The sequence below is a fragment of the Phascolarctos cinereus genome, unplaced genomic scaffold (assembly GCF_003287225.1).
Source record: "Phascolarctos cinereus isolate Bilbo 61053 unplaced genomic scaffold, phaCin_HiC Scaffold_1;HRSCAF=81, whole genome shotgun sequence".
Classification (NCBI taxonomy): Eukaryota; Metazoa; Chordata; class Mammalia; order Diprotodontia; family Phascolarctidae; genus Phascolarctos; species Phascolarctos cinereus.
Genome location: NW_027555514.1, coordinates 234,133,366 through 234,157,761, shown reverse-complemented (window position 1 = coordinate 234,157,761; position 24,396 = coordinate 234,133,366). Strand labels below are relative to the sequence as shown.

The 24,396-nt window shown below is 39.5% G+C and overlaps 1 long non-coding RNA gene across 2 annotated transcripts in view; it reads right to left on the bottom strand.

The window, feature by feature from the left end:
• Nucleotides 1–20,507, bottom strand: part of LOC110211048 (uncharacterized) — a 59,021-nt gene extending 38,514 nt beyond the window's left edge. For both annotated transcript variants that reach the window (XR_013482747.1, XR_013482748.1), the window contains exon 1: nucleotides 20,407–20,507. This is a non-coding gene — a long non-coding RNA (uncharacterized LOC110211048). The remainder of the gene's footprint in view (nucleotides 1–20,406) is intronic.
• Nucleotides 20,508–24,396: the final 3,889 nt, after the last annotated feature.

The window sequence follows — 24,396 nt, the reverse complement described above, 5'->3', positions numbered from 1 at the left end:
GTAGTTCCATCTTTTGTACTCGTTGCCAATTTGTTTGGTGTGAAATGAGACCTCAGAGATGTTTTAATTTTCATTTCTGTTATTATTAGTGATTTGGAGTAATCTCTTTTGGGTTATTGCTAGTTTGCAATTCTTTTGAGATCTGTTTCTTCAAATTTTTAACTACTTATCTATTAAAGAATGAATTCTTTTCTCTCCTGGTGAAAGGAATTCTATTTGGTAATCTGTTTCTGTGTCCAACAGTTCTAAATGTCATGTCTAATCTTAGCCTCTGCTACTATGAGTATACCGATTATCTCAGGGAATCTTACAGCATTTGTCACTAGCATATTCATGAAGCCTGCAGTAGAACAGGGAGATAAGACTTAAAGACAAATATTTATAATGTTCAAAATGTGAAAAGTGAATTAAAGAGAAAACTCAATTATATTATAGCCCTAGTCAAGTCATTTAACCTCTCCAAAGCTGTTTTCAGTATTTCCGTACTATTCTCATCTGTAAAATGCACACAATAATGCTTGCAGTGCTGTGAACTAAACCTAAACCTAAAAGTGTTAAATAAATTAGTGTTATTATTATCTCACTTATGGTAATAAGCACTGAACTATGATTCCACTATTGTATAGGATGACAACATTATTGGGACTGTATCTATGTAAGCATTACCTCATGGGTAGCTGGGTGGTGCAATGGATAGAGTACCGGGCCTGGAGTCAGGAAGACCCATCTTTGTGAGTTTGAATCTGGCCTCAGACACTTACTATCTGTGTGACCCTGGGCAAGTCACTTAACCCTGTTTGCCTCAGTTTCCTCATCTGTAAAATGAACTGGAGAAGGAAATGGCAAACCACTCCAGTATCCTTGCCAAGAAATACCCCAAATGGGGTCACCAAGATTTGGACACAACTAAAACAACAACAACTGGGAGAAGCCATCAAATCAGAAAATACATAGTTGTTTGCATGTTATCTCTCCATCAGATTGTGAGCTTCTTAAGGGGCAAGGAGAGTGTATTTGTCTTTTTTTGCATCCCTAGAACTTAGCATAGCACCTGGAATATAGTAAGTGCTTAATAAATGCTGTGATTGATGATGATGATGATGATGATGATAAGGGAGACCAACAGATTATTCCGATAGTCTAGGCAAGAGGTGATGAAGTCATAATCTGGAGCAGCAGCAACAGAAGAGGGAATAAATATGAGGGACATTTCAGATGCAGAATTTTAATAGCATAACACATTATAATCTACAAAGGACTTCCACCTATGCTACAATAGAAATTAGTTGAATTTGACTTACTAAATTAAAAATTGTGCCAGACCTCCAAGATAGAACTTCCAATACATCTAACATCCTTTCATCTTTCTCTCTCCATGTTGTCTGAAGGTTCAAAGTTGAACTGGTGAGAGCACAGACTATGTTTTATTAATTTTTGTATACCCTAAAGTTCTAAACATCTTGCTATGTAGATGCTAAATAAGTGTTTGCTGAATGAATGAATGAATGAATGAATGAATGAATGAATGAATGAAGCAGGGAAGGAACAGAATCATGAACAGGAGAAAATGGAGGTAGGGGTAGGATGGTCATTAATGGAGACCACAAAGAAGAAGACCTAGATGCTCATAAATGTAGATTATACCCAATCATCATTAATCTAGACATACAAGATCTACTGTAGTTGAGCTATATTCATTTAATGAACATTTTTTCTAATATTTATTACATTAATAGCACTGTCTTCCCACATATGAAAACTTTTGCTCATTTAGATTTTTTATAAAAAGATAAAGCAATAGTAAAGATTAATATATGTTAACAAAGATCATAGTATCTAAAGGAAGAAAGGGAAAAAGTTTAACTGTACAGAGAAGATAAGGACCATAGAAAGGATAATAATAACAATAAGAAGAAAAAGAAGAAAATAGCATCTATATAAGGCTTTAAGGTTTCCAAAGTGCTTTACTATATTACCTCATTTTATTCTCTTAACGACCCTGGGAGATATAGTGCTATTATTGTCTTCATTTTACAGACGAGAAAACTGAGGCACACAGAAATTAGTGACTTGCCCAGGGTCACACAATAAATATCTGAGGCAGAATTTGAACTTAAGTCTTCTTGACTCTAAGCCTAGCACCTAGCTGCCATAAGGATAAGAAGAAGGAAGAAAGGAAAAAGAGTGCTAGGAATGGACTCAGGGATGAAGAAACACAGCTGGGCCCACACATTGGAAGATCTGTCTACACCTTAGAAAGAGAGGAGACACTGAGTGAGGTCAATGCTGCAAGCAACATTGATGTATGAGCTGTCAAATCAGCCTATCTTTGATAACAATCCCTAGGTGTTATGTATGGGTAAGCATTGACTTGGTGTTCCTTTGCATCCTATTCTGTATCTATTCTGTGTGACCCTGGCCGCTGACTTTGCATTCTGGAAGGCAGGAGTACATGCTATTTTTCCTCAGATGAGGACACCTGGGCGCCCACCCGAGTCCTATTGCTGCTTCAAAGGTTAGACACAGAGTACATCAAATATGCTAGCTGAATTCAGATGATACATCTCACAGATCTAGCCTACGGTGGCAGATTAGATCCTCCATGATTAAGCCCAATCCTCAGTCTCTCGAGTAGGAGTGCCAAGCAGTGGGCATGGAGACACGACAGGTAGGAAGAACAGGGAAGCGAGTAGAAAGTGGAGGACAGGGGTGTAAAAAACAAGTTTCCTTGTCAATATAGCATCTGGTGCTGAGCCAACATAGTAAACTCATTTTCAACTTCTGCCAAAAGAATTGTGTAGCCAAGAGGAAATGTATCATTTACATGATTTCTCAACTACCCACCCCACTTCCCTTCTTTGAATGGTGAGGAATTCCATCAAGCACTTCATCATACTCTATTCTGTAGAGTTCTCAGAACACTACTTCACAGATTTGTTTGTCTTATCTCCTCAACTTGATCCCAAATGCCTTGATTCGTTTATGCAACTTTGTATTCCCTACAGTACACTCAATAAATATTTGTTTATTGATCAATTGATAAAGGGCATTTAACAAGCAATCATTAAATGATTGCTGAGAGGCGGTATGATGTAGTAGATAGAAAACCAGCTTTAGAGTCAGGAAAACCTGGGCTTAGGAGCTGCCCCTCCCCTTCCCACTCCAGTCCATCTTACACCACTAACTGTATGAACATGATCAAGTCACTTAACTTCTTAATCCCACAAGTTATTCTTTTAAGACCACATGAAAATTGAGTGGCCAATCAGCATAAATGAAGGGAATTTCTACCCTAGAAGTTCCCTGCACTGATGAAACTAACAACAAAGACTAACCCAAAACACGTTTTTTTAAATCATATTATAACTAAGAGATATGTCATATGCATAATTGAATAAAAATATCAATCATAAAGACATTTTGATCCAAATAAAATGCCTACTTGTCAATTAGATTCTACAACACTTTTTAATGAAAATATGCTTTTAAAAAAGAAGAAAAGAAAAGAAAAATGTATAAAATACAAAAAATCAAGAATGGTGATGAGTTAGAATAATAGAGTGTTAGAGCAGGAAGGAAACTTAAGAGGTTGTCTAGCTAAAGTTTAGGCGGACCGGAACTAATCTCTTCAAGGTATGGTGATGATCTCCTCCTAAGTGTGGCTCCCTCCATTAATCCATCATCTGGAGCCATAGCTTTCATTCTGGATCCCTTATACACTTTCCTAAAAGAGAGGGGGGTAGGGGCTTAAGAGAAAGGCAAAAGGTCTGAAATATTTATTTCTTAATATTTCAATCAAACTAAGAAAGATGTTCCTAATATGTTTACACACTAGGAATGTCAAATATTATTACTCTCATTTACAGATGAGAAAATTGAGGCCCCTGTAGGTCCTAAGCTAAATTTAGATAGACATAGCTAAGGCAGATCTTAAAAATGTTCTCCTTATTATTAATATTAGCATTAGCATTTATATAACACTTTAAAATTTGCAAAACATTTTATCTCTTTTTATCCTCACAATAACCCTAGGAGGTAGGTGCCATTGTCATCCCCATTTTACGGATGAGGAAACTGAGGTACAGAGAGGTTAAGCAACTTGCCCAAGGTCACATAGCTAGTGTCTGGGGCAAAATTTGAACTTAGGTCTTTCTGACCCCAAGTCCAACAGCATATTCTCTGTACTACCTATCTGCCCTATTAGTAATTCAGCAAGATTGGAATCATATACTTGGCAATGAAAAGTCTAATAAGAGTTGTGTCCAACCCTTCCAAAATATACCTCAGAACGTGCTTTGCAGTCTGCCTCATCCTTCCAAGGTTTGGTGATAATTTAGATAAGGTTTCTCTCCATAAATTCCATTAAGCCAATTGAGGTTAAAAAAAAAACCCAACAACAACAATCCAGTTCCATTGTCAGAAAAGATGTTGTCTGGAAAGTTATGCTTTGCACATAAGTGGTACAGTGTCCAGTGTTTCCATGGAGGTATGAGACGGAACTCTGATTGCTTTAAGCCATTTGAATGGCCAAGAAGTTCTCCCCCTAAATACCCCTGCAAAATTAGCGGCCACTATCTTCCAGCTAGGTGGCACAGAGGATAGAGTACTGGGCTTCAAATTAGGAAGACTCATGTTCATGAGTTCAAATCTAGCCTCAGATACTTATTAACTATGTGGACCATGGGCAAGTCATTTAACCTTGTTTGTCTCAGTTCCTCATCTGTAAAATGAGCTGAAGGAAATGGCAAATCACTCGAGTATCTTTGAAAATCCCGAATGGGGTCATGAAAAGTCAGATATGACTGAAATGACTCAGCAACCTCCAGGTATTATTGGTGGGCAGTGCCAAGTATATACCACACTCCACGATTTTCTTCAATATTAGAATCAGTTCCAAGCCACCAGGCAGAGCTGTTGGCCGGCGTTTTCAAGGGCACCAATTCTCATCGTGTCGTAGAATCACTGAATTTTGGAGTTGGAAGACCCAATTCAATAGCAATGTCCTTCATTGAGGTTTTGTTTATCTCCTCAGAAAGAAATGATTCCTTCCGTCTTTGAACTCTCATAGGACTTCACACTTCTCACAAGCTTTCACACTCTACTTTGTGTTACATTGAATTGTATATGTTTTGTATAATACTGAGCTAGGTATGTTTTGTTGCGACCTTACTAGATTGTAAGATCCAGCAAAGTCACTTACATGGAGTTGATGTTGTTGAATAAAATGAGTTGAGCCTTTTATGGTATGGCCAGGCAAAATGGTGACCACTTTTTTGAATACCAGTGTAATTTCTCTATTAAAAAGCATATTTTGTGGGCAAATAAGTCATGCTTGTGGTTTGTGAATGGTTTGAATTCTTCAGATGGGATCTCTGCTGTACATCCCTTCTACAACTAGTTCAAAACAATCTGGGAACCCATGCAGGTCTAACCTGCAGCTCAAAGCTCATTTGCATAAGCCTTTCTTCATTGGTTGAGATTGGTTATTCAATGCTCTGTTTCTGTGTGAGGGGCAGAGTTTTCAAGAGTGATCCTGGTCTTCTGGCTTCCAACTTTTGGAAAGAAGATAGATGATTCCAGACACTCTTAAGGTTCCTGGAGGGAAAGAAATTATGGGAAGCAGCTAGATATGTAGAAGACACAGCACCTTGATTATGTTTTGGTTATTATACTAGAGACTTTGAGGGGATTTCCCCTTGGATGACATCTGAGACTATCTCTTGGTAGAGCTGAGCTATCTCACTCCCAATGGGAGAACTCTTTCACTCTATATTGTCTGGTATGTTCTCATTTGTATAACTTCTCTGATTTCTGCTTGCTAAATTCTGTCGGCTTTGATAAAAAGGGTCTATTTGCTATTCACTGTGTGTGTTATTTGTAGAACTGACATTTTGTGAAAAGACAGTTAAATCTTGGATGTATCCTTGGGAAACTCTTTCCCCATTGAGAGACGGGGATCAGGCGATCAACTTGAGCCTAAAAATTATTTCCTCTAGATCAACAATATCGAAAGGAGGGGGGTTTCAGACACATATTATTCTAGCCTGGTCCTCCTTCTCCCTCTGAGTAGAGAAGAGTGATCAGCCTCTCGTGGCATCGACCTCTGCTTCTCCTTCTGGCAGGAATCAATGTTTCCCTTGGAGAACCGTGGGTGGAGGAGACTCTAGTCATATCTATCGATTCATGCCTCCCTATGAGCCACATTTAGATAGACCCAAGTGGTCACACTTACCCTATATGGGTAGCACAGCATACCACCCCCTTATCCATGTAATCATGAAATTTAGACAGCCTGAAGAAATGATTTCAAGAAAATAAATCTCACATAAAGATGATGTAGCATAATCTGGAAACACTCGTGGTAGATGACCCAAAGGCACACCATTCAAATTATAGTTCTCCTATGCATATAGGTAAGCATGCATTTGCTTATAAAAAGTTGCAAGGATGTGGGTCAACCTGCTAAAGAAAACCTCTAAGTCATCCTGTCAAAGTAAGGTCTATGGTAATGGCCAAAAGCCGCTTTTCCCTCCTGGCAGTTGGAGTTTGAATGAATACCAACTAGCTGCTAATTTCCCCAGGGGTCATTTGGAGATGAATCAGCACTAGCCTCCAGGTATAGGATCCTCACTCTCTCCTCTCCCCACCTCCCACATGCCAGGTTCTACTCAAGGCAGATAAAAATCCTATAAAAACCCATTGGATTCAGCGTGTCCAGTTCCACCCTGGGCTCCCAGAACACCTCTATCCATTCTCCCTTCTTTATTGTGAGTATATCTTCACAATAAATCTGGCTTGCGTTATTTTCTCCTTTTGGTGGGTTTCACTGTGCCATACCTAGGGATCGTACCTTACTCAGTGTATCTTAAAAAAGGAGTGAACAAGAACTCCAATATCGCATGGATAGTGCATTCAACACTCCATCTCCTGGACCCAGACATTTTTACTAGCTGTTTCCCATGCCTGGAACTCTCCCTTCTCACTGCCTTGACTTTCTACAAGCTTCAGCCAAAGTCCCCTCTTCTACACAAAGGGAAAAGAAAGGGGAATTGAGCAAGCATCTATTAAGCACTTCCTATGTGCCAGGCACTGTGCTAAGCTCTTTACAGATATTATTTCATCTGATCCTGTGAGGTGGGTGCTATTTTGATCCCTCTTTGACAGTTGAGAAAACTGAGGCAGATAGTAGTTATGTGATTCACCCAGAGCCATATAGCTGATTAGGTGTCTAAGGCCAGTTTTGAACTGAGGTCTTAATTACAGGCCCAGAACTCTATGCATTGTACCACCAAAGTTGCTTACTTCTTCAAGAAGCCTTTCCCAGTCCTCCTTAAATCTTAGTGCCTTCCCTCTGAAACAGACCCCAATTTCTCCTCTATATATCTTATTCATATATAGTTATTCCTAAGTTATCTTCCCCCACTAGAATTTTAGCTCCTTAAGGGCAGAGATCTGTTTCTGGTTTTTTGTTCCATTTTTGGGGGGCGGTTTTTTGCCTTTGTATCACCAGCCCTTAACACAATCCCTGGCACATAGAGGGTACTTAATAAATGCTAATTGACTGACTGGCAGACTGAAGGCTTAGCTTTAGAAAAAAGTCACACAGAAGGCAAGAGCGATCATTGCAAATTGTAAAAGCCCAGCCAAAGAGGCTTAAGTGTTGGGCTCATCATGAATCCCGTATCCTATTTTGATCATCTAAGAAATACCTCTAACTGTAATATTAAGACAGATAGCTCGCCTATATACTATATCCTAAAACTTGAATGTGGCTTATAATTATCCTCTTAGCACTACAAGTAAATTAAGCCTCACTGGTCCCCACAGCACAGCAACAGCTTTCCCAGCAACCTACATAGAGGTTGGAGAAGCCTGGGCTGGTTGGCCCTACTGAGAGTGCTAAAATCCATCAATTAATCGACAAGCATTTATTAAGCATCTACTATGACTATACCAGGTATTGAGGTCACAATCATAAAGAATAAAACAATTCCTACTCTCAAGAAGCTCACTTTTTTTTGACTGAGGCAATCAGAGTTAAATGACTTGCCCAAGGTCACACAGCTAATAAGTATCAAGTGTCTGAGGCCAGATTTGAACGCAGGTCCTCCTGACTCCAAAGTCAGAGCTTTATCCACTGCACTGCCTAGCTGTCCCAAGCAAAGCATACATCTGTAAATATGTACAGAATACAAGTGTGTATGAAATAAATGTTGATATTATTGCTCAGTCATTTCAATCATGTCCGCCCCTTCACAACCCTATTTGGGGTTTTCTTGGCAAAGAGACTGGAATGTTTTGCAATTTCCTTCTCCAGCTCATTTTACAGATGAGGAAACTGAGGCAAACAGGGTTAAGTAACTTGCCCAGGGTCACACAGCTAGTAAGTAAGGACACACTTGAACTCAGGTTTTCCTGACTCCAGGCCTGGTGCTCTACCCACCACACAGCATAGCTGCCATACAATAAATACAAAGTTGTTAAAAAAAAAAAAGATAGGGAAGAGTCATTATTCCCCTTTCTCCTAGTAGCAACACTTCCCAACCTAGTCTGTCATTCTCTCTCCCTCATTCCCTCCCTCTTTCTTTCCTTTTCTTCTCCCTCATTCTTCCTTTCCCCCTCTCTGCCCCTCCTTCCCCCTCCCCTCTCTTTCTGTCTTTCTGTCTCTCTGTCTCTCTGTCCCTCCTTCCCCCCTCCTTTCTGTTTCTGTCTCTCTGTCTCTGTATCTCTCTCTCTCTGTCTCTCCCCCAACCCTGTTTTGTGTGTGTGTGTGTATGTCTCTCTGTCTCTGTATCTCTCTGTCTCTGTATCTCTCTGTCTCTCTCTCTGTGTCTCTCCCCCAACCCCGTTTTGTGTGTGTGTCTGTCTCTCTGTCTCTCTCTGTGTGTCTCTCTGTCTGTCTGTCTCTGTCTCTCTGTCTCTGTATATCTCTCTCTCTCCCCCAACCCAATTTTGTCTGTGTATCTCTCTCTCTGTCTCTGTATCTCTCTCTCTGTGTCTCTCTCTGTCTCTGTGTCTCTGTCTCTCTGTCTCTGTATCTCTCTCTCTCTCTCCCCAACCCCATTTTGTGTGTGTGTGTCTGTCTGTCTCTCTGTCTCTGTATCTCTCTGTCTCTCTCTCTCTGTGTCTATCTGTCTGTCTGTCTGTCTCTGTATCTCTCTCTGTCTCTGTCTGTCTCTGTCTGTCTCTCTGTCTCTGTATATCTCTCTCTCCCAACCCCATTTTGTGTGTGTGTTTGTCTCTCTGTCTCTGTATCTCTCTCTATCTCTGTCTCTCTCTGTCTCTCTGTGTGTGTGTCTCTCTCTGTCTATCTCTGTCTCTGTGTGTGTGTGTCTCTGTCTGTCTCTCTGTCTCTGTATCTCTCTCTGTCTCTCTCTCTGTCTGTCTCTGTATCTTTCTCTCTCTCTCTCTCTCTCTCTCTCTCTCTCTCTCTCTCTCTCTCTCTCTCTCTCTCTCTCTCTCTCTCCCTCCCTCCCCCAACCCTATTTTGTGTGTGCATCTGTCTCTGTCTCTGTATCTCCCTCTCTCTCTCTCTCTCTCTCCCCCAACCCTATTTTGTGTGTGTCTGTCTCTCTCACCTCTAGACATAGTTCAGCCTTCTCATTTTTACAGATGCAGAAATTATAGACTAGTAAGGCTAAGCAACTGGACAAAGGTCATATAACTAGAGGAGCAGAGCCAAGACCTCACATTCTGAACTGACCTGCATCCCTGGCCTAAGTCATTTGCAGATAGTTATCTCACTGCAAAGGTCATCAACTGTCTCCCCTCTTCCCCACATCTCTGATGTTCCAGGGGACTCTAGGATATGTGGCAGGAGAGGATCAACAGGCCTCCTCTCCTCCTTTCCCAAAGAAAACTTTGTGCTGCTGACTTGGATTTTCTGATTGCTGTTTGTGGGGATCTATAGATGTGACTTTGTCAAAGTCAATATCACAGAACAGACAAGGAGGCACAGGAATAAGGCAAGAGGGATGGCTTCCAGGAAATAGTGGGTTTTCTAAATTTGGCAGCTGAATGAGAGGCTGCCCTGGACAGGTAGAGGCCCCAGCAAGGAAGGGAAGGGAGACTGAAACCAACAAGGACCCATCCGTGAACTATGTCAGTCTCCTCCTTAATCACAAAAGCCCAACTTACCATATTTGCTGGTCATTCTAAATCTCTCCACTATTCTGGGTTAACCTTACCTTCAATTTCTGTTTAGCAACAAGCTTATTTATTTGTGTTTTAGAAATCCAATGGGCTTTTCTCTATCCTCATTCTCCTTGACCTCTCTGCAGCCTCTGACACTGTTGATCAGTCTCTCTTCCTAGACACCTTCTTCTCATCTAGGGTTTTTGGGTCACTACTCTCTCCTGATTCTCCTTTGTCTGACTGTTCCTTCTGTCTCCTTTGCTGGATCTTCTTCCAGATCGTGCCCTCTAACTGAAGGTTTGGTCCCGGGCTGTCTTCTTTCTCTATACCACTTCACTTCATGATCTCATCAGCTCCCGTGGATTTAATGACCATTTCTATACAAATGACTCTCAAATCTAACTATCCTGCCTGAAACTCTTGCTTCTCCAGCTGCTTTCCAAGATCTCAAAATGGAAGTCCAGTAGACATCTTAAACTCAACATTTCCAAAATGGAAACTTATTTTCTTTCCCACTAACTGCTTCCCATCACCTTCCCTGTTACTGTAGAAGGCAACACTATCCTTCCAGTCCCTCTGCCTTGAGGAAACCATCCTAAACTCCTCATTTTCAAACCCCATCCCCGTTTCCAATTCTGTGCAAAGCCTCTTGATTTGCCCTTTGCAACATCTCTCTAATGCACCCCCTTTTCTCTCTGACGCTTCCACCACTCTAGTGCAGGCTCTCCTCACCTCAAGACTAGACTATGGCAACAGCCAGCTGGTGGGCCTTCCTGCCTCAAGTCTTTCCCCACTCCAGTCTATCCTCCACTCAGCCACTAAAGTGATTTTCTTAAAATGCATGTCTGACCATTTCACCCCCCAACTCAATAAACTGCAGTGATTCCCTCTTGCCTCCAGGAACAAATATAAAATGCTCTCTTTGACAGTCAAAGCCCTTCATAACCTGTCTTAACTTTCCAGTCTTCTTATATCTTACTACCCCACACGTACTTTTATCCAGTTTGTTCCACAAACAAAACATTATCTCTCAGCTCCAGGCATCGTCTCTTGCTGTCCCTCAAGTCTGGAACTCTGTCCCTCCTCCACTCCCTAGCTTCCTCTAAGTCCAAACTAAAATCCCATCTTTTACTGGAAGCCTCCCCCAACCCCTCTTAATTTTAGTCCCTTAATTTAGTGCCTAGTAAATTAAGCACAGAGCCTATATTCAAGAATAGCCTCTTTGGGACTAATGCAATAAAGAACAGTGCTCACTCTAGGCTTTTGATTGAGAATATGAAACAAATTTCTGACAAATGACTGGTGGGATTAGTGAGACGTGCATTTTCAATAATCCCTCACATTCATTAACTGTCTTGGGTTTCCAGGGGTTGGGAACCTGTGGCCTCGAGGCCACATGTGTCCCTCTAGGTCTTCAAGTGAGGCCCTTTGACTTAATCCAAACTTCACAGAACAAATCTCCTTAATGAAAGGATTCATTCTGTAAAACTTGGACTCAGTAAAAGGCTGCACCCAAGGACCTAGAAGGTCACATGCCCCCACTCCCCCTCTGCTTAGGCAAAGGAATAGGATGAAGGGATCCTATAGGGGGTTGTGTGTTTGAGCCCCAGCTTACTTCTTTTTAGGGCCTCAATCTTATCTCCATTTTATAGGTGAAGAAACTAAGACCTAGAGTGTCTATGTGCCTGGTCCCTGGTCACGTAGTTAGTAAATGTCAGAAACGAGATTTGAATCTACTTTTTTTCTGACTCAAAATTTCCATTAAAGCAGACATTTTAAGTAGTTTTGTCTGGTTTCTAGGGTGGAAGTTGTATTTAATTGGTTACCAGGAGTATTCAGGAGAAGAATCACACTGCCTCTGAATGTCCAGCATTAACAATATCACAAGTTCAGGGTTACAGCTCTCATGATCAAAATGGGTCAAAAGCAAACCAAGCATCTAGAAACTAGGACATCGAAGCAGAAGTAGTGAAAGGCAGTCGAGTCTCAGCAGTTCAGGGGAATCAAAGAAAGCAGACAATGTAAGATGTGTGTAAGACAACAGTACCAGAGGTCACAAGGCATACATGAGAGAGCTCGATTCTGGAACAGGATTTCCTTGCCAGAGGATTTCCTTACAGACATTCTACCTGGGTGGGATGTGGTCTTAAGCTGTGAGTAGATATGGGCCTGCAGATGTGTAACTGAAGTGGCTGCAGCTGGCTGTGGAAATGATGAGGAGAGCAGCAGCTGCAGCTGGGTTCTGTTACATACTGTTTAATAATGTTTATTTAGGATTCAGGGAGTCCATCCATTCTGCTTCAGTGAAGAAAAAAGTCGGTCATCTGGTTTTCCTTGGAGTAGCCTTTGACTTCTCCTTCTTAGGAGCCATTTTTAGCTAATTAAATAAAAAAAAAAGTAGACTCAAAATAAATTTAAGGAAGGAAGAGGATGTAAAACTTTCTAGTTGATTATCATCTCCTTCTTCCTCATCAGAGTAAAGGGACTTGACTTAAAAAAAAAAAGATTTCAGCTATTACACATTAAATTTTTCTTCCCTTTTCTTCACTCTAACGCTCTGAAGAAAAAGTAAATAGGTTTGGTACTTGAGACATAATCATCATCATCATTTAACTCTATGTCATAACTCAAATATGTTCTTTTAGCAAAACATATATAACATGTGTAAATGTATATCTATCTCAACCTCTATATGTCTACAGATATATGTCTACATATATCTGTGTTTAGAGATAAAGAGAAATTGATGTTAGATGGAAAAATGGATAAATAGATGGATGGATAGATGGATAGATGGATGAATGGGTGGATGGACAGGAAGATATTTAGACAATTGTTAGGTAGATGACAGATAGATAAGTTCAGACCTATGATAAACACTGTAAGGTCAGATGGCCATACATTCCATAATATGATATTCCTTCTTGCTTTTCAGAGCACAATGGATCTAATTCCATCAAATACTTGTTTTGGCCCTCTGAGAAGAACCTGGGAGCCATCCTTACACTGAGCCACAACTTCATGCCTCCTGGTTTTATTTATATTGAGGATGTCATTCGTTAATATCCGATAGAATGTAAACTTCTTGAGAGGGGAGTCACTTTCATTTTTCATTTTCCTCCTCAGCACCTAGCACAGTACCAGGCACAGGGCAGAGCCTTCCCTCTGTTGATTATCTCCAACTTACCCTGTACAAATCTTGTCTGTACGTAGTTGTTTCCATGTTATCTCTCCACGAGACTGTGAGCTCCTCAAGAGCATGGACTGTCTTTTGCTTTGTATCTCCAGCTCTTAGCACAGTGCCTGAAGTATAGTCAGTGCTTACTAAATGCTGGCTAATAAATGCTTGTTGAAGTGAATTTTGTTGGCATAAGGGATCCAGATGTGGAAAATCCTTTCATCAATGCAAGTCAGTCACTCGTCTATAACTTTGAGTCTTAGAGAAGCATTTACCTGGAGCACTAATGGTGAAGTACCCAGCACATGGACATACAGCTAGGCTGTATCAGGGGATGGACTTGGACTCAGATCTTAACTTCAAGACCAGCTACTATCTATCCCCTTCTCTTGTAGCAAAACATAAATATGTATGTGTAAATGTATATCTGTCTCTGCCTCTATATGTCTATAAATATATGTCTATATGTCTATGTCTTATAGATAGAAGTAGAGAGATAGGCTTTGCCATAAATGTTATACAATTACACAAATAGGTAATAGAATTCAATATTTTAATACTCCACCAGGATTTCTTTAGGGAACTCTTTGGCTTTCCCAAATCAAGGTTCCAGTAGAGTACTGCAGAATTTAATTGTTATTAATATTTATAATTATATATTTATATACAATTTAAATTAATATTAATTTAAGTTAATAGTAAATTAAATATATAATTTAAACATTTATATATAATAAATATATTTATATAATTTTAATAATTAATATTAATTCAAATAAATATTTTTTATAGAACTGTATAACCTTTATGGAAAAGCCATATGGGAAGGGGACAGTGGCTGATCTCGAAGTTCAGAATTCTTAACTAAAAACTAGGTCTCTTCCTTCAACTGCAAGCTACAGAACTCTTCTTCCAATTACAGTTCTTTCAACTGCACAGATTTTTTTTTCCCTCCATATGAAAAAACAGCTGCATGACTACCCCTGCCCTTCAAAAGAAAAAAAAAATCATCACTAGATCTTGCTATTTGGTCTGCATATTTGAGTCCTGCTGCTCCAGTTGCTACTGCCTGCCAGGTGACCTCGTCTCCTGCTAATGACCAATCTAGGCTTTGTACTCTGGGTGATCCTAGTTTATTCTCTCTTTTAGTGAGAATCAGGGAGGTCAATGTTTTTGTGTGCTGGGTGCTTAAGAGCAAGACAATTCCCGGAGGAGTTCTGGGCTCAGAGCAAAAAACAAGAAACTGTAAGGCCAGATCAACGAATTTATGTGGGTGAAATCAGGTTAGAATGTATAGCAAGCACTGCTTTGAACAGAGAAAGTGATTTCAAATGGGCAACAGGAAGTCTGATGCTTGCATGGGGAAGGGAAAATGGTCAGTTTGTCTGCTTTGCTCTGATATGGGAAATTTGTAGATTGTCATTCTCTCCTTCAGCTTCTTCCCTGATTTACTGCCCAAGCTCTTGAATTCCTGAGTGACTACCCACTAAGCAATATACAGTCCCCAGAAGTATAAAGCATGGAGCAATGATCCCACTTTGCCTTAACTTCAAGGTAGGTCTGATTGTAAATGACATGAAGCTAGCTTCAAAATATTTGAAAGCAGAGCTAATTTTTTTTTACTTAAAAACATATTATGAACCAGAAACTCATCAACAAACATGAACATTTATATAAATACATAAATATGAAGGTCAGAAAAAGAGAATTGTATATGAAACCATTAACCTATTATTCAGTTGTTTTTTAATCATGTCCAACTCTTTGTGACCCTATTTGGGATTTTCTTGGCATATATACTAGAGTGGTTGGCCATTTCCTTATCCAGCTCATTTCACAGATGAAGAAACTGAGACAAACAGGGTTAACTGACTTGCCCAGGGTCATACAGTTAGTATCAGGAAGATAAGTCTTTCCTGACTTCAGGCCTGGCACTCTATCCTCTGTGCCCACCTAGCCACCCTCATTAACCTCTTACATGCTATTTTATGTTTTTTTAAATAATATAGACTAAATTTATGTGGTGGCACCAACATCATCCTGCTTACCTGTGTACTCTACTGAACTGCCTTCTGCTCTTGTCTGCATACATCTTTTGTTTCATTGACATTATTTTCCTTCTCCCACCACCACCGCCACTTTAAACAACATTCTCCTCCCCCAAAATAAAAGCCCTCTCTTTTAACATAAATATGGCCAAGCAAACAAATTTATGTTATATTGGTTGTACCTGAAAATGCATGTCTCACTCTGCACTTCTAGTCCATCATCTCTCTCCTAAGAGTGGAGAAGCATGCTTCTACACCTTCAATCTTCTGAAATTATGATTAATTACTACTTTGTATAGCAGCCTCAGATCATTCATGGTTGTTTTCCTTTCAAATTGTGTGGCTTTTCAATAAATTGTTCCGCTTCTGTTTACTTCACTGCATCAGTTCATACAGTTTTTTCCAGGTTTCTCTAAATCCATTGTCGTTTCTTACAACACAATGATATTCCATTATATTCATGTGTAGTGTTGTTAATTTGCTCATCTATTCCCCAATTAATTCCCCACTTCATTTCCAGTTCTTTCCTACAATTAAATGGACCACTTCATGTATTTTTTTACAAATAGGTCTTTTTCCTCTGTGTTTGATCTCTTTGGAGTTTATGCCTAATAGTATCTAAGATATATTTAATATTTCTGCTTTTTTGCCTCTGTTTATGAGGTTTTTTAGACCCTAACACATGGTCAATTTTTATAAAGGTGCCATGTCACTTGAAATATATGCATATTCCTTTTCTGTTCCTTTTCAATAAATCTCCAGAGGTCAAGTGTATATAACATCTTCCTCTGATAGAATTAAAGGGAGAAACCTCATTGGAAGACCAAAGACCAAACACTTTTAAACAGCTTTAAATAACTAAGCCCTAGGTGAGTTCTGGAGTTCTGGTGAGTGCAGGAGCTACCCGAGGAAAAGACTCCTGTAGAGGAGAGATTTCTCTCTCCTCCTCCCCAACAACCAGGTTGGATTGAAGGGGAAATATTTAACAAGTAAGGGACACTTCATCCAATAGAGAATAGAGATATATGTTCTAGACAGAATTGAATACAGAGAAACAATCACTCAAGGGAAAAAGCAGGACTGCTGGCAGGAGATACGGAAGTTGTCTGTATACTCAAGAAAGAGCTAGTGGTAACTGAGAGTTGAGCTATGGAAAGGAACATACCCTGGGAGCCCAGCACCTCATATATAGTGTGGAGTTTTGGGAGGCCATAGCATAGAAAGAAAGGATATCAGGCCCTATGGTACTAGAGGTGTGGTTTGCCTTGACCACATACATTCTCTACATTGTCTCTCAGTAGCAATATACTTTAAGTATGCAAACAAGAAGTGTACCTGTGGGATAGTGCACTCCTAGATTTATAGGGGACAATGTTTTATAGTCATTTTTCTTTTTATGTCATACAAATAAATGCCTTTGCTAAAAGCTGATTATGTCTACTGGTTGATCATTAAGGAGAAATGAAACAGTGAAGGCTCATGAGCTATAGTAGTAGTAGGAGCCAGGACCCACAGTGTCCCCTAGAATCTAAGGTAAGCCAGTCTCCTGGGATACAACACATGAGTGCAAAAGTAAGTTGGGGTAGTAGTCCAGGAGCATGTTGATTGTGTGTGTGTGTGTGTGTGTGTGTGTAATAATAGGATGAAGAGATCTTACATACACTATTTCTCAAACTTTTTTTTCTTTACAACACAGTTTTATTCATTGCTATGGAGAACTTATGTACTGCATATAAGATTGCAATATTAGTTACACAGGATTCTTGATTTTTAGCACACCTGAGAATATCCCACAACCTAAGCCAGTGTTTCAAACAATAGAGTTTTAATAAATGCCTACTGATTTAAATTGGATTGGTCTGCACATACTAGCTACTAAATAATTTGTCAATGAATGAATAAAAAAAAAGAGAAAGAAAATGCTTCCGTACAAAATGATTACATTACTTGCCAGGAAAAAATCAATTTCTCTCCTTGATAGCTCATCTTATGTTTTTCTTTTTCTTTTGTGCATGTAAATACACTCATGCACAACAAAATATCTTGTACTTGTTTTGTAACAAAAATTTTAAATCATCACTAGCTTTTGTTTATACTCTTAAATTCCTTTATAAACAAGACTGTTTACAAAACCATTGGTTTCTCGTAATGTGTGAATTTTGCCAGACAAGCCTTAAGGAAGACAAAAAAAAAAAAGGCTGACAGGCATCCAGACCATTCTTTGGTCTGTTTTAACATATCACTTAGTCCATCTATCAACATGCTTTTCTGAACATAAGATGTAACAATAGAACAGAAACAGTCCCTGCTTTTCTTCTAAGAATAAGTGATTTTTTAACAAGTCAAAACAGCTTAAATAATTAAGACTCAAGAATTGTTAAATATGAGAAGTAGCTAAAAATGGATGTCTTTCCAAAGCTTTCTGGAACATCCATTTCAGAAAAAGTATTCACTTGGTGCATACAACATCTTACTAACAGTGTTCCCCAACTTTTGTACATTTCCTATCATGGGATAGGCAGTGTATAATAGCAACAGGAGCACTGGACATAGAGAATAAGATCTGGCAGGGATTCTTGCTCTGCAAAGTATTAGCAGTGTAGCCCTTGGGCAATTCACTTAATTTCCCTGAGCTTCAGTTTTCTGACCTGTAAAATGGAAATATTTATACTACCTTCTGCAGAGGGTAGTTATAAGACTCAAATAAGATAACACACATAAAACATTTCATAATTGTAAAAAAAACTTTCGTAAATGTGAAGTATTATATTTTAAGGAGCATGATTTTCCTTTTTGCTATGCATGGGGAAGGCATATTTCCCAATCTCTTTTATCCTTGCTGGCCAAAAGAAGGCACCAGATTTGAAATCCTATCAGATCTTACTTGATCTGAAACCCACTTTATGTATTCATATATCTAGGGGTGGGAAAAATCACTAGATTTGGAGCCAGTGGACCTGAGTTTGAATGGCAGTTTTCCCATTTGCCATGTCATTTAGGAAAATCACTTAATCTTTTTGAGTTCTAGCTTAGCTGGAAAATGGGTAAAATAATACTAACAGCACGCATTTATAGACTGCTTCGAGGTTTGCAAAGTGCTTTATAAATACTGTCTCATTTGCGCCTCAAAAAAACCCCTCTAAAGTTGGTATTGTTATTATTCCCATTTTGAAGATAAGGAAACTGAGGGTGAGAGAGGTCAAATGAATTGCCCAGTCACACCGTTTGCATCTGAGTTGGAATTTCAACTCAGATCACCCTGACTGTCCACTGTGCTACCTGGGTGCCTCTCCGCATTACCTACTTCACACCATTCTTTGTGAAAAAAAATCGCCATAATTGTGACAAGAGCTTGTCCATGACCCTGCAGTGTAATAAGCTAACAAAAGTCATTTAACCTCTGTCAGTCTGCCTTTGCTCATCTGCAAAATGAAGGTAATAATACCACCTACCTTACAGGCTTGTGAGGATCAGATGAGGAAATATATAGTCAAGTAGTATGGGGATAATGGAAGAGAAACAAATCAACAAAATATTAAGCACCTTTTGGGTGCATAGCTAATTTCTGGGGGAAATACAGAAGTTTAGATAAGACAAGGTGCATCCCTCAAGGTAATTAGCACCTTTCACTTCCTTTAGCTTTTATCTCTTCTCTTCCACACCAAGCTAGTCCCTCTATAGAAAAGGTAGCACTGTGAGTCTAGAGGATTGTACGAGTCCCTGTGAGGAAAGCACGATTCACTAGAGAGGAAAGAAAATTGTATCAATTCTCTATAGGTTACTTTGAGTCCTTTGCATTTTCTATGTTTTGTATTTGGGGCAAAATAAAGTTTGTTCTATGAAACATACACACACACACACACACACACACACACACACACACACACACACACACACCCACCAGTTCCTAACAGGATGAGAGGCTGAAGGAGGCATTCTATATCAGGGGTAAAATGATAATCCATATGAGTCACTGTTAAAGTCAGCTACAGTTACTGCATCAGAGATTTCAGGTTAAGACAAAAATGTTTGGACATTATTACGTACAATGAATACTTCGTGAGACTTTTGCTTAATTGTTGTATCCCTATCTAAAAGGAATCAATGTAAAAGGATAAAAGTTATATGTGTATGTTTATATATGTTATATACACATATAACACCGTATGTGCTCTATATATGCACATATGCATGCATACTCTATATATATGTATATAATAAGACACATGCACATATATGCACATACATTTATACATCTTTGTTATTATGTACATGTATACATATGTACATATACGTGTACTTGGTTTTCTGTGTAATATCTACATGTATCAGAAGTTTAATTGGTTATGACAAAAATAGGTTATTAAAGATAAATTTTTCTTACTCTCTGCTTCCCTTTGATAGCAAATTCACACTTTTGGAATCTAAGAACCTTGCACAACACTTTGTATTGGCCTCCTTGCCCAGTGAAGCATGAGTGGAAGTTGTGCTCATGTTGAAAGGATCACATTCTCTTCCTGTGACTAATGATTTAGAACAGTGACTGCAGCCTATGCATGGACAGGAATTGAATAAAGCCAGAGGATCATGGAAGAATTTCCTAACCATAAGGATCATCAGATTTAGAATTAGATGAGGGCTTAACAGTCATCTAATTAAACCTGACCGTTTTACAGATTGGGAAACTGAGGTTTGGTGATTTGCCAAAAGTCAGAAGCTGTAGAAGGTAGAAATAGCATTTGAACTCAGGTTTTCTCATTCCAAACCCCCTGTTATTTCTACTATACCAGGCTTCTTAGGTCCCTGGCTTGCAACTTTATCAATTTACAGACATAAAAAAGAGAGTAAGAAAAGAAAAAGCCACACATGTTTGTCATCTGCAGTAGAATATATGAAATACCATGATTAAGAACTAAAATTAGAGATTGTAAATTAGGGTCATAGTATAAAAGGAAGCATACTAGACAATAAGCCGATAGCTAGGCACTAATACATTTGTTTTAGGTTAATTTGATTCAACTGAACAAACGTTTATTAAGCACTTACTGTTTACGAGGCACTGAACCAGATGACGGGGATAAAAAGATAAAAAATGAAATAGACTTTGTCCAGAAAGATTATTCATGCTCTTTGTTGTGAAAACTACATCTGCCCCACCCATGATAGGATGGGTTTTTTTTTCCTTAAAAGGCATTGAAATTACCCTTGAGACTTAATTGGTTCAGGGGACTAAGTTTCAAATCACTGATTTGACTTCCTGGTTACCCAAGCACAAAAAGCCATTGGACAAGGAAGAATCAGCTTCTTCCTCAAGGCTGACATACACCTCTGACCCATCACCATAACAAACACTTTAGAGAAGCTGTACCCAAGTGAATCATTGCCATATTCTTGCTGAATAACTTTTCTGTGTAATCATTAAATAAATCTCCGTTTGGTAACCCTCAGATGGTTTATAGGTTTCTTAGGTGGTTCAAATCCTAACAAATGTAGGAGGTAAGTGCTATAATTATTCCGATGGAAACCAACCAGACTAAATTGTTTCTTGAGGTTTCAGAGATTCGGGCTGCCTCCTGATGACTGATTGGCTCAGGAGGCTGGAGTCTTGGCTGGGGACCCTCCTGTGGTCCATCAAATTGAGTTGTGATATAGGCTTCCCTCTTTTTCTTTTTCTTCACTTTCTCTTCCTTAGATTTCCAGAATGAGAGGTAGAGCTAAGATGGTAGAGGAGAGGGAGCATTCCAGCTGAACTCTCCCAACGTTCTCTCCCAAACAACTTTAAAATAACACATCAAATCAAATTCTGGAGTGGCACGGCCAACAAAAGTTCAGGGTGAGACATTTTTCCAGCTCAAGACAACATGGGGGATGTGACACTGGAGTAGGGGCTGGAGGGGAGTGCAGCCTGGAAGCAACACCAGCTATGGACCTTGGAGGCAATGACAACAGCAGCAGTCTTAGGAGCTCTCAGCCCAGAGATAGGAACGAAATTGGACAACTAGTCAAAAAGAGATTACGGGGGGCCCCTGACCTGTCAGTTGGTACACCCATTACCTAATTCTGGGTTGCAGTTCCAGGGTGGAGAGGAGGCTTGTGGTTGCAAGGGAGCAGGGCTCTGGTCACAGTTCCAGGTGTAGAGGAGCACTACTGCTTACTGTTACAAAGGAGCAGTAGGCCTTCCTGGATAAGGACCAGAACACAGACCAGGAAAGCAGTGACCACACCTCTCCCCAGATAACGCCACCTTAGAAGCACCAAAAACTTACAGATCCCCAGAACTAACTGTGAAAACAGCAGCTGGAAAAATCCTGAAGCTGTTCACCCCGAAGGTGAACAGAGCTTAACTTTAACATAGAATTCAAAGTCAAGAAATAGGCTGGAAAATGAGCAAACAATAATAAAAGAATCTGACCACTAAAATCTACCATGATGACAAGGAAGATCATGACATAAACACAGAAGAAGCAATGTGAAAACAGCTACAAGTAAAGCATCAAAGAAAAATGCAGATTGGACATAAGCCTAACAGGAATTCCTGGAAGAGCTAAAGAATGAGGGGGAAGAGCCAAAAAAAAAAAAATTAATCAAATATGAGTGGCAGAGAAAAATTTAGGAAAAGAAATGAAAAGTGATGAATGAAAATTATTAAAAGAGAACAAACAGTTTGGCAAAAGAGGTACACACACACACACACACACACACACACACACACACACACACACACTATTGAAGAAAATAACACCTTAAAAAACAGAATTGGCCAACTGGTAAAAGAGGTATAAAATCTCACTGAAGATTTCCAAAATGCAGCAGGTGAGTGGGTTCAGGGGAGTGAAAGATTTGCCATTTCTCCTCCTCTGGAACAGAAAATGGCGATTTCCAGGACAGTCACATGTGGCCTGTGCTTTCCCTGAAAATGCTTAGAGAAGAGTTCCCAGACACCACCTTCTGAGCAAAATGCATATATTTTCTGAGCACAGCAAAGATCATGAAAATGGATATTTCCAGTAGCCTTGTGTATGACTTGAGTTTGAGGGTTCCCTAGTTCTAAAGTTCTCAAGAGTTGCTAAGTTTGAGAGCCAGGCATCTGTCCCCCAGACAGAGAAGATGTCCTTAATAGTGTGTCATTTGAAGGGAGATGACTGTCCCGCTGTGGAAGGGCTAAAGTAATATCATGGGGGGCCAGGAAGGCTGGACTTGGCCAGTTCTTAACAATACTACCATGAGTTGCCTATACCATGCAGATGGAAGGTGAATGGGGAGGATTTGTTAAATACCTCCCAATTGTCTTTACCATCTTGGGGTTTGGGAGTCTAAAGGGCTGTTTGAGTTCCTTAATTTTTTCTCTATTTGTGCAGTGCTCCCAGCTAGCCTTTAGCTTCTTAGGCATCCTCTGGGGCCAGTGAGACCTGATAATCACATTGTAGTCTAAGTGCCTTGTGGGAGTGTAGGACTTGATACACATATTTGAGGAAATCTAGACAGGAGTCCTATCTAAACTTTATTCATATTTTGGAGCAACAAGCCTAAGAAATTGACCATCTCAAAGGTCTCAAGACCGTCAGGATCGAACCCAGGTCCGGGTAATCACAGAGTATTTGGAGGGGTCATGAGTCACAAAAACAATTAAAAATAATTTCCACGTCACCATGGAATCATGTTAATATAGGGTAAGTTCTTCACCAGCCTACTAGTTTCCACCTACCTCATAAATATGACCCTGCTGATCAAGCTTCAGCTCCCTATCCACCCAGGCCTGACTGAGGAAGGACGCAGGAACATTGTGTTGAATGTGCCGAGACTGTTCTCAGACAATACGGTGACATTTATGAGCGTTCTTTGTTTGAGCTTGACCTTCATAGCTGTCTAGTGATACGCAACAAAGAAAATGAAGAAAATTCAGCTTGGCTTGACATTTAAGAAAGCAGAAGCCAGAGCAAAAAAGTAGCTGCTTCCTTCCTTTCCTCCTGTCTTTCTCTTGCCAGGACTAAGGGCACTAAATACTTTTTTTTTAATTTTCAATTTTGCACTTAACACACAAAAAAAGAATATTTCCATATACAAAACCCCCCAGAAATATGTGATTATACATGAAACCACAAATCTCTATTGGATGTCTTGCTTTTGATATATATGTATGTACAATATATATTTATATTTATAGTCAATCCATCTTGTTACTTTTAAAACTGTCTTGCTTGCCTGTATTTCCTTCTGAACTTCCTTCTGCACGTTTTTTTAAATGCTCAGCTAGATAAATTGCTAGACCTAGAGTCAGAAAAATCTGAGTCTAAATCTTTTGTGACCCTAAGCGAGTCACTGAACCTCTCTGTGCCTCAGTTTCCCCATCTCTAAAGTAGGATAATAATAACACCTACCTCACAGAGTCATTGCAAGGATCCAACAAGATATGTAAATAAATGTCTTTGCTAACACAACTCTGAGAACAGAGACGCAATACATATATCTAGGATAATATAATACAGGGCAGCTACGTGGTGTGGTGGATAGAGCACCAGGCCTAGAGTCAGAAAGACCTGAGTTCAAATCAGGCTTCAGACCCTTACTAGCTGCATGACCTGGGCAAGTCACTTCACTCTGCTTGCCTCAATTTCATCATCTGTAAAATGAGCTAAGCAAGGAAATGGCAAACTACTCCTAGTATCTTTGTCAAGAAAACACCAAATGGGGTCACAAAATATCATATACAACTGAAGAACAACAAGATAACATAAAATGCTTTGCAAACCTTAAAGTGTTCTATAAATGCTAGCTATTATTATTTTCTTTGGTGTGGGAAAGGGAAGAAAGCACTGTCTCCATTCTTTTCTTCCCCCAATCCCCTTCCCACTGAAAGAAAAGATAAAATCTTTATAAAGAATAAACACAGTAAAGCAAAATAAATATACACACTGCCCATGTCTGAAAATGCATATTTCAGTCTCCACCTTGAAGCCACTAATTTTCTAACTGAAACTCAGAATGGACACCTAGACTAACTTAGGGGAGCTCTCCTCTTCTTAATGACAGTTTGGG